General features: G+C 36.0%; 1 non-coding gene across 1 annotated transcript; it reads left to right on the top strand.

Moving 5' to 3' along the window:
* The first annotated feature begins 536 nt into the window (after positions 1–536).
* On the top strand, positions 537–643 carry LOC128287657 (small nucleolar RNA R71). Its single transcript, XR_008278357.1, has one exon. It is a non-coding gene; the product is annotated as a small nucleolar RNA R71 (small nucleolar RNA).
* The last annotated feature ends 11,229 nt before the right edge of the window (positions 644–11,872 follow it).

Raw genomic sequence — 11,872 nt, 5'->3', positions numbered from 1 at the left:
GTTAGGTCAGTCTAGGTTGGACGTAAGTGTTACTAGTTCAAGCCCCTTGGTTACTCCAGGAAAAGTTAGGGTGGTTTCGTCAAGATGGGTTATAAAAATTACATTGCAGTCTTTTCCTTCCTCGGTTCTGTTTCTGATTACCCATGTAATACACAGATTCTGGGTTTGATGGACATTCTTTGAACAAATGTCTTTCCCCACAATAGACACAAGCTATATTTTCAAATTGATTGAGTGGCTGAGCTGCAAAATTATTAAACCCATTAGCTGTAAAATTTTTAAGCATTGAGGAAATTGAGGATACCTGAGATGTAAGTGAAGTGAGAGCGTCCACTTCATGAACTCTAGTGACTCATCTTCCCGATGTTGTTCAATTGGTTGGCCATTGATAATTGTTGCTGGCAATCCTCTCATTGACTTCATAAGCCTCGTTATACGACTTAGAAAGGAGAGCACCAATAGCAGAAGCATCCACTACCATCCTCGTGTGAGCATTGAAATCGTTATAAAATGTCTCAAGTTGGATACAATGAAGGATTCCATGATGAAGGCACTTACATAATAATTCTTTGTACCTTTCCCATGCCTCATACAAGGTCTTGTCATCCATTTGCTGGAAAGCAGTGGTCTCGTTCCTCAACTTAGCATTCTTGCTAGGAGGGAAATACTCCATGTGGAATCTTTCTGCTAACACTTGTCATGTGGAAATGGAATTTGGTGGTAATAAGTTCAACCAAGCTCGAGCTCTATCCCTTAGCAAATATGGTAATAGCTTTAATCATAGTGCATCTTCAGTTACTCCGGCTAACTTGAAAGAATCACTCACCTCCGTAAACAGTATTAAGTGAAGGTAAGGATCTTCGGTAGGCATTCCACTAAATTGGCTCACTATCTGAAGCATCTAAAACATGACTGACTTCAGCTCGAATTGTTGTGCCTCAATTTCAGGTCTCCTAATACCCAAACTAATATCATGAAACACTAGCATAGCATACTGTCTTAGAGCTCTATCCCTATCATCAGCAATAAGGATAGGATTTTGAGCAAGGTTTGCTCCATTTCCTTGATTCGAATTTTTGTATTTCATCTCTTCGGTCCTTCTTTGAACTGCTTGTTTTCTTCTTTGTCGAAAAGTTCTTTCAATCTCAGGGTCTACAAGAAGTAAATCAATAATTCAATCAATACTCATAAACACCTAAAAAAACACAGAAAAATTAATTAAGTTAAAATTGAACAGAAAAATAAACCAAAATGCAAAATTAACAAATTCACAAATATTGACTTTTAAAACAGTCCCCGGCAACGACACCAAAAACTTGGAACGATGGAAATGTGCAAGTGTACACAATCGCAATAAGTAATAAAGTGACAAGTAAATGTCGAGTTATCGTACCCACAGGGACTGTGAAAGAAAGTTATTTATGAAATGAAATTCAAACACTTTGGTGATTAAAAATATTTTAATTTTGATAAAGTAATTAAAAACTAAAATTTAACTAAGTAAAATAAAATAATAATAAAAATAAAAGTTCCAATGCACAATTTCAAAAGATGATTTTAATCAAGATTACATGATTGTGTTAGATCAATTACATTTCTTAACTTAATATTACTAAAACAGTGTTCATGTTGTTACGAATAAATTCATGGCAACTTGGTAATTTGTTAACTATAGCACATACAGACTTACTAAATTAACTAATCACTTGAACATATCATTATGTTAATTCAAACAATTAATCAATTTAAATAAGCAAGTAAAAGATTAAGTGAGGTAACAATGTATACCTGCATTGAAACAGCTTAATCACAATAATCTTGCCAGTCATGCAAGGCTAATGTACCTTTTAATACAGTCGCTAATTTAACCTTCAGCTACCTTAAATGATTAAACATACACTGCTTAAGTATTGTTTCCATTAATTACAATTTCAACACGATTTAATAATTACGTCATTAGTTACCTTACAACAATAATGCAAGATTAACTTAATCAAGTTTTACTTAATCAAACAATTTAGCAAGACCTATAACAACATAAGCATAATTTTAATAACTTAAGTGGGCGAAATGCAATCAACCTAACACAAATTAATTTTAAGCCATGTTAATTAAATTTAGAATAACAACAAAATAAATATTCGTACACAAAAAATAAAAATTAAAGGATAGGAAACTAGAACCAAATCTGGTGTTTCTCCGAAGCTTGACTAGTTTGCTTCGCTTGTAACACCCTAACCCGAATCTGTCGCCAAAATAGGGTTACACAGCATTATCAAAATTTACAAATCAAATAATAGATTTCCACATCATACAATATTCATATCTGAAATCAATCATAAAGTTCCTTATATGAACCCTCGAGGTCTAAAACATGCATTTGAAACGAGTCGGGACTAAACTGGGTACTCAGAAGTTTTTGCGAAATCTCAAAATTTTTCCTAGGTGCAGTGGTCACACACCCGTGTGGTCGAGCCATGTGGTTCACACGGCCAAAGGGACACGCCCGTGTCTCAAGCCGTGTAACTCTCTGACTTGGGTCACATGGCTAAGCCACACGCTCGTCTGCTAGGCCGTGTGTAAAAACCGAGGCATTCTGTTTTGAAATTTTAAAGATGCAGGGGAAACACGGCCAGGTCACATGCCCATCTGCTAGGCCGTGTATCATACACGGCTGAGACACACACCCGTGTCTCTACCTGTATGGAGGAAAATAAGTTATTTTCTGAGCCATATTTCTCACCCCATTTTGTCATCCTCCTACACCAACATTTAACACATTTACAAGCTATTATAGGTCATTTATCCTAATTCAAAATCAAGCCCTATACATGATATAATACCTCATATAATCAAGTAAACACACTTACTTAAATTACCAAGTTCACATATATGTATATCTTATCAAATATGCTAACTTAATTAAATCATCAATATGCCAATATAATTTCTATCAATCAACCATTTCAAACACATACCAAATATATCCATCACAAGTCATTCCAATGGCTAGTTAAAATTAAAGCATTTATATGTCGATATTGGCCAATTAACCTATAGATGTCATTATAACCATATTTGATTTACCATATATATACCGAAATGGGTTGATGGATAGTGTGAGTGATCTCTGCCAAGCTTCCAATCCAACGAGCCTCCAAATTACTCTAGAACAAGGGAAAATAAAATAGATTAAGCATGAAATGCTTAGTAAGTTCGTATAACATGGTAATTAACTTACCATTCATTCATGTTCAAGATAAACATGCAAGACACATTCAACCAATTTGATCACAAGCCCTAGCACATATCTTTATCATCCTTGTTAATCATATATTTCATTCAAATATCAAGAAATATGTATGGGTTATTAGATTTCCATATAAATATGCTTTCCACATCATGTATTCATATAACATAACAAATCATGTCCATGTATTTCAAGTACATTTTCATAATAATGAATTTTGAGTTCAAGCTATTTCATGTCAAAACTTTGCCCATTATATCAATCGAAATGTCGATGGTTACACGGGTAGTACGATCGAGGTGTACAAATCTATAATCATAGATGAACATATTCATCAAACAAATTCCATGTTCATATAGCATTATCTCGTATTTCCATATATCATGTATTATCATTTTCATGTATTTCAGGCAGATACGTTTAATAATTCATTTCGTGTTCATATTTTCTCATATCAGGATTTTGCCCGTTGAATCATTGACAACATCGATGGATACACAGGTAGTACACTCGAAGTAAAAAAAATCAAAAATCCATTAATTCATATTCGGGAGTGCTCATTAAAGCACATGATCGAGAAACCCTCTCTCGAGCCATATAACAGGAAACTTACAAAAAGCCATTAATTAGGAAGCTCACAAAGAGTCTATCAGGAAGCTTATTCGGGCTACATAATAGGAAGCTTATAAGAGCCATAATCAGGAAGTTCACAAAGAACTTTTAATCAGGAAGCTCACGAAAATCCTATCGGGAAGCTCACAAAGAGCCATGTAACGGGAGCTCCGGATAGCCATATATATTGGGAAGTTCAAGCGAGCCATAGTAAGACATGCACAAAGAGATGCATTTGTGTCTGCAACATATGCAGGATCACAACCGATCATATAACAGGACGCTCAGAAAGAGCTGCGTTTGTGTCCCCAATATATGCAGGATCACAACCGATCATATAACATGTAACACCCCGAACCCGAGACCATCGCCGGTGTCGGACACGAGGGGTTAACGAGACAAATCCTCTTAAAGTACCGACCAATTTGGCATTTCTAGACAGGCTGGAAAACTGCGTCACTGTCGCCTTAAAAATCATATCTCGAGTTTCAAAACTCGGAAACTGATTCTGTAAATTTTCCCTGAATTTAGACTCATATATCCATCCATGGATTTATTTCTAGAATTTTTGGTTGGGCAAATTGGTACAGTTTATTAGTTAAAGTCACCCATGTTACAGGGGTCGACTACACTGACCTTCGCCTGTTACAACTTGAATATCTCTCTGTACAGGGCTTTAATACTGGTGCCGTTTATTTTTAATGAAACTAGACTCAAAATGGAATCTTCACATATAAGGCATGACTTCTAATTCTTTCTGGATAATTTATAGTAAATTTTCAAAGTCGCGACAGGGGACCCAGAAACCGTTCTGGCCCTGTCTCACGAGAACTTTAATATCTCTCGGTATACTGTTCATATGATCGTTTCGTTACTTTCATATGAAAATAGACTCGTCAAGGTTCGTTTACATAACTTATTCACTATTTAATACCATTCCTACAAATTTTTCCGATTTTTCAAAACCACACCACTGCTGCTGCCAGCATCTGTTTTCAAGGTAACCTTTACCTATCTTGTGGTTTCCATGGGCCAACTAAAATTTTGACATGCATAGGTCCACATATGATCATACTTAGCCATTCCAATGGCTGATTATGTGACCAACACTCTCATTCCAAACCATAATCACATCATGAAACCAAATATAATTACAAGCACAAATGGTCAAATTCATACTCCACTTTTACGAACCATTTTCGCATGGCCGTACACATATACATCACAAAGTACTTGAAAACAACCGAGGGTAGTCCTATACATGCCATATCCAAAGTTTAACTAAAAGAGTACCAAAAAAGGGGGTTTGATAGTGTGGATGACTTCACTTCAATGATCCCGAATCCGATCGCTAACGAGCAAAATCTATAAAATAGAGAAACAAAGGAACAGAGTAAGCAATTTATGCTTAGTAAGTTTCGAGCCATAATTTACACACAACCAAAGCATAGCATTCAAGTAGCTAAACAATAATTCATATGCGCAATTCCTCAATGACATGCTTACTTCACAATCCCAACTCTTATATTCATACACAAATAACGGCTTAGTTAAGGCCGATAACTCGTTTATCATTGGAGCAAATATTCATACGCACTTACTCCTAGTGTGCAAAGCACACACAACACATACCTTGTTGTTGGGAATTTCACAAGTGCATTAACTGAAAATTTTCCAGCAAGCTTATAATTTTCAAATCACATACCTTCGGAGTTTAACCGGATATAGCTACTCGTTCAAACGCCGGGACATAGCCCGGTTATGGTAACCCACAAATGCCTTGGGACTTAACCGGATATCACATCTCGCACAATTGCCTTGGGCTTAGCCGGATATCATAGCTCGCACCATTGCCTTGGGCTTAGCCCGATATCACAACTCGCACAATTGCCTTGGGCTTAGCCCGATATCTGGTCGCACATTCATACACATCTTTGTTTCAATTTCATAACAAACTTTTATGCACAATTTACTTAATCAAGAATATCATTTCGGCTCAATGGCCACATACAAGGGCACAATTTCGATTGCTTATTACTTCGTTCAATCGAATCAAAATCTAAGTTTCGATACTCGAAAACTTACCTTGGAGATTATCGAGCGCTTCCAACGGCTATTCAATCACCTTTTCTTTTCCTTTATTGGAGCTAGTTCCCCTTTGCTCTTGAGCTTTATGTTAACAAATAAATTGATTTAATCGTTTTGAATATCAAAAGGGGAATTCAAGGTACTTAGCCCTTATAAGGCCGCACACACTTACATCCACATACTTAAGCTCAATAATTATAACATAGCATCAAGCACTCATATGGCCGATTATACTTAGTCATACTTGCACAAAATCAACAATAAATTTCGAGATTTTCACACCATATAAGTACTAGGCCGAATATACATGCAAATTTCACAAACATTCTTCAACCATTTCTTCTTTAAACAAACATATTTATCATTTACTTCATAACCAAATCATCATGTGCAAACACATATACACATATAGGTGCAAGGTCAATTTCAAGGTGTTCATAACCATCCAAAACACAAATTTTAACTAACATGCAAGAAGCATAAACCATGCTCATGAGCATGCCATGGCGAATACCTCACACACCATACTCCTTTTAAATTTTTGGTCATGGTTAAACAAAGGACTCAATGCCCTACTCAAGAATACTAAAAGAAATTTCAAGAGTAGTCAATCCATCATTACATGCATCATTAGCAAGCTTCACATTTAGCATGCAATGGCTTCAACACAATATCAACCTTGGCCAAATACCATTTCTATGGCATAACAAGGATTTGAACCATGGCTAACATGAACATCAAGTTAGCAACTAAAACATGCATGAATCTCATGACACAACCTCATACATACCTTAATCTTGATGCAAGTATAGCCAAATCTCCTTCTAGATCTCTTCTAAACCAAAAATGGAGCAAAAATCCTCCCTTTTTCCTTAGTATTTTCGGCCAAAGAAGTGAAAAATGGATGAACAAAATTTCTTTCTTTCTTTCTCTACAACTCACGGCAAGGGGGGGCATCCATGCTCATCTCTTTTTTTTTTTGTTCATTTCTTTAATGCTAATTCTTATTTTATTTCTTCATACATAACTCACTAACCAAACATGTTGGAAACATGTTTCCTTGCCCATCAACACCTACCTTGGCCGGCCACTATGCTTCTTTTAGGAAATTTGACATGCAAATCCCTTATTTTTGCATGCATGATCAACTAGTCATCCCACATCTTCCCATCATACTTTCAAAGTTTACTACTAGGCCCTTTCTAGTGAAATTCACATTTATAACACTAAATCAAATCATCAAAAATGTCACACACAATTTAACACATATCATAGGCATCAAAATAAATTTTAAATTATTTTTATGCCTCGATTTTGTGGTCCCGAAACCACATCCCGACTAGGGTCAATTTTGGGCTGTCACATAACAGGACACTTAGAAAGAGCTGCGGTAATCCGCAACACATGCAAGACCACTACCGATAAGGATGCTCGCAGGAACCATATAACGGGAAGCTCGAGAGGGCTTATAATAGGATGCTCGTTGGAGCTGTGGTGTGTCCGCAACATATGCAGGACTACAACCAATTTGAGAAATCCTGTATCCATCGAATTCCATTATTCAAACAGGATTTAATATTTATCGGGTTTTGTCAGATATGTAATCAATTTCTTGTATATGGAATTTATACAAATTACATACACAACATTCAATTCAACCATATAAATATACATAATTTAGTTACACGAACTTACCTCGACAAATGTTCGCGTACATAAAATCTACTAATCTGACATTTTCTCTTTTCCTCGTTCTAACTTCAAATTTGGTCTATCTGAATCTATATGAATGAATTTAACATTAATTCATGTTCATTTCAATTCAATTCACATCTTAGGTAAAATTACCATTTTGCCCTTAAACTTTTAATTAATGACGATTTCATCCCTAGGCTCGAAAAATGAAATTCATGAACTTTAATCCTTATTCCAAGCCTAACCAAATTTTTCATATAATATTTAAAGCCTATGTATTTCACAAAATTCAAAAATTTTCCATGAATTTTACATCTTTATAATGTAGTCCCTAAATCATAATTTCATCAAAATTCCCTTTACAAAAGTTGTTTATCTATCAACAACCTTTCATTTTCTACCATAAAACTTCATAATTCATCTATGTTCATCCATGTCAAAACCCGAGTATCTTGATAAATTTGCAAATCAATCCCCAAGATAGCTAGATTAAGCTATTACGATTTCAGAAATATAAAAACCATTAAAAACGGGAAAGAATACTTGCCTAAAAAAGTAAAATAAATTGGCTTGAGTTTAGATTTTCATGATTAGGGTTTCCATGCTTTTAATTTGGGAAAGATGATATAAATGATGATTTTTTTATTTTTTTATCTTTTATTATTTCACTTTCCAATTTCATCCTTTTCTTTATTTTATTTTCCATGGATGAATCATCATCCTTAACCACTAAGCATTTTTAATGGTCTATTTGCCATATAAGGACCTCAAATTTTGAATTCCATAGCTATTTAATCATTTTAGCTATTAGAACTCAACTTTTGCACTTTGTGCAATTTGGTTCTTTATCAAATTAAACATGAAATCGATAAAATTTCTTTACAAATTTTTTATACGACATTACTATCATACTATAGACCATAAAACAATATAAAAATAATTTTTCTTCCAAAATCAAATTTATGGTCCCGAAACCACTGGTCTAATTTTACATAAAACGGGTTGTTACACCGTTCCTCCTTCTCCGCTTGTTCTTGTTGAATTGAGGCTTCTACGAGCACTTGAATGTTGCTACCAATGGTAGTTGAAGGGCTCTTTTTGTAACAGCCTGATTTTGGGCCTAGTCAAAATGTGTTGTGGCATGATTATTCGAGTGCATGAAAATTTTGGTGGATTAATTTTAGCGATTTCATGCTTAATTGTGAAAAAGGACTAAATCGCATAAAGTGCAAAAGTCCTATTTTGATAGCTAAGGGTGTCAAATAGCTAGAGAACCAAAATTTGGGGTCTTTAAAGGGCAAGTAGACCCTTAAAATAGAGGTGGTCAGCCATAGGGACAAAAAAGGGTGAGAAAGTCAAAGTTAGGTGGCCTAAATTGATTAAAATAAAACCTAAGAAAAAGGCTATCATCTTTTTTTTTTTTTGTTCCTTCTCCATCAATTTTCCCTCAAGAAAATGGCCATGGAAGCTTGAAAATTTTCATCAACTTAAAGCCTTTGCAAGTAAGTGATTTTGAGGGTTTTTTTTAAATATTTTTGTACTTTTGAGATCCTTGTAGCATGAGCTTTCTAACAAGGGGACTATTTTGCAAAATGGTTGAAAGTTTAGGGTTTTGCCATGATAGTAGACATGTTTATTTCTAAAATTTTATGGAAGAATATGAGTTATGGTCGTGAAATAAACAACTTTTGTGAAGTAGTTTTCATAGAAACCCTTACTAGGGACCATTTTGCATAAGTTGTGAAATAGATGTTACATGTGCATAATAATGAGAATAGTGGGATGTTTCTAGTATAAAAGGTATTCGACTAGGCTTTTTTAGTGAGAAAATAAGATAAAAATTGATTTTTGAACCTAGGGGTAAAATGGTCATTTTGTAAAAGTCTAAGGGCAAAATGATTAATTTGCCCAATCATGAATTTTCGAGTGTCTAGATTAATATGCTAATGAAATGAATGAATTTCTATCATTTTAGATCAAGAATTACAAAATCCGAGCCTAGACTGGGGAAAAGCAAAGCTAGCGGACTAAGTTGAACTAGTCTCCTACATTTTGTATACCGAGGTAAGTTGTATGTAAATAATACAACTACATTGTTATTATAAGTGTTTGAATTGATATAGTATAAATTGCTTGTTTGTGGAAATGATTATGTATGATGAATATTGAGATAGTAGAATCCCATTTGAACCTTAAGAAATAAATCGGATATTCATGCCATGACATTCGGGTTATCTATGTGCTAGTGTAAGACATGTCTGGGACATGCATCGGCCACATTATGAGAGCCAGTGTAAGACCATGTCTAGGACATGGCATCGGCATTGAGACGAGAGCTAGCGTAAGACATGTTTGGGACATGCATCGGCCTCGAGATGTAAACCAGTGTAAGACATGTTTGGGACATACATCAGCTACGAGATGTGTCAGTGTAAGACCATGTATGGGACATGGCATTGGCACGGATATGTGAGAGCTAGTGTAAGACCATGTCATGGGATATGGCGTCGGCCTCAATTTCGATAGTCTGTAAGACCATGTTTGGGACATGGCATCGACTTGATGGATGAGCTAGTGTAAGAGTATGACTGGGACATGGCATCCGCATTATACCCTATGTTTAAGGCTTAGTGAATATCCAGTAGCATTCCAAATGGTTCAACGATGAAAGTTACAGTTTAAGTTAAACGAGAAAAGTATAACTATGTTTTGAGTGGTACAGGTACCTATTTGAAATGTATGAGATGTGAGCTCAATATATGCTATATGAACTGTATTAGATAGTGATGAGTAAGTTGTGCTTATGTTTACTTTTGTATTATGAGCATGATGATAAATGGTAAAGTTGTTGCTATATTTATTTGCATGTAACTTACTAAGCTTTATGCTTACTCCCTCTCCTTTCCATTTTCTTATAGTGTTGCCTAATTAGCTCGAGGATCATCAGACATTGGAGGCATCGATCACACTATCAATCGAAGCACTTGGTATAGTTGGTTTTATTATTTTGAATATGGCATGTATAGGGCTTAGACTTTTGAGTTTTGTGTCAATGTTAATTTGGCCAATTGTGTTGGCTTGGGATGAATCCTTTCATTTTGTATAAAGCCTTGGATAATGGCTAATGTTCATTATTGATATATGATATTTCCATGGATGAATAAATTGCATGAATGAGATAATGCCTTGTGTGGCTGATTAGACCTTGTATTGTTGTGTGGATTTGTCATGTTAGATGTTATATAGGTAGTGCAAGTAAGGGTGGCAAAAAGGCTTGGTAAATAGCCTTATTTTGTCCATACGGATAGACACACGAGCGTGTGTCTAGGCCGTGTGTAACACACGGTCAGCCCCATGGGCGTGTTATCCGGCTGTGTGTCCCCTGCACGTTAAATTTATATGTCAATATGCATGGTAGCAAACACACGGGTAGAGGCACGGCCGTGTGTCTCAGCCGTGTGAAGGGCAAGGCCTAGCACACGGGCATGTGCCTTGGCCGTGTGACCCTTAGGGGGTTGTTGACGTCAAAAACAAAATGTCAAGGTTTTTGGGCATAGACTGAGACACGGGCGTGTCGAGGTTGCGTGAGGGACACGGGCCGTGGATACATGCGTGTGTTAAGCCGTGTGAAAACCTCTATAAGTTCGAATTGAAAAATAAATCCACACAGGTAAAGGACACGGGTGTGTCCCTAGATGCATAGGCTGTGTGTGCCACACGGACCAATAGCACAACCATGTTCAAGTTCGACACGGGCGTGTGCCTTATTTCAAAAGTCATTTTCCTAATGTTGGTTAAAGGACCCGAGTTGGTCTCGAGTGGTTTCCAAGAGATGTTTTAGGCCTTGTAAGTCCATGATAAGAAGTTTTAGGCAAAGTTCAAAAAAGTTTTGATTTTTAATGGGCTTGTATGATCTGACTTGTACGTTTGTATGTGATTTGTGAATGGTAATGCCTCGTACCCGGTATCAGTGTCGAACTCGGGTTATGGGTGTTACACTTTTCCAATAGGGGAAATCGACAAGGGAATGGAAGGGAAAATAGAGAACAAATGAAGGTTTTGAAGAGAAAAAGTAAGAGAGAAGTGTGAAGAACGAAGGTGTTAGAGGTGTGTTCCAAATGAGCAACCAATAGGGTATTTATAGGTTGTATAGGCTGCTAAAAATAGCAAAAATCAGCACATGTGGAAAATTTGAAGCTTTCAAACTTGCTAAATTTAGCTAGAGTC

The sequence above is a fragment of the Gossypium arboreum genome, chromosome 13, assembly GCF_025698485.1.
Source record: "Gossypium arboreum isolate Shixiya-1 chromosome 13, ASM2569848v2, whole genome shotgun sequence".
Taxonomy (NCBI): domain Eukaryota; kingdom Viridiplantae; phylum Streptophyta; class Magnoliopsida; order Malvales; family Malvaceae; genus Gossypium; species Gossypium arboreum.
Note: the sequence above shows the minus strand (reverse complement) of the source record. Positions and strands in the feature narration are given on the sequence as shown.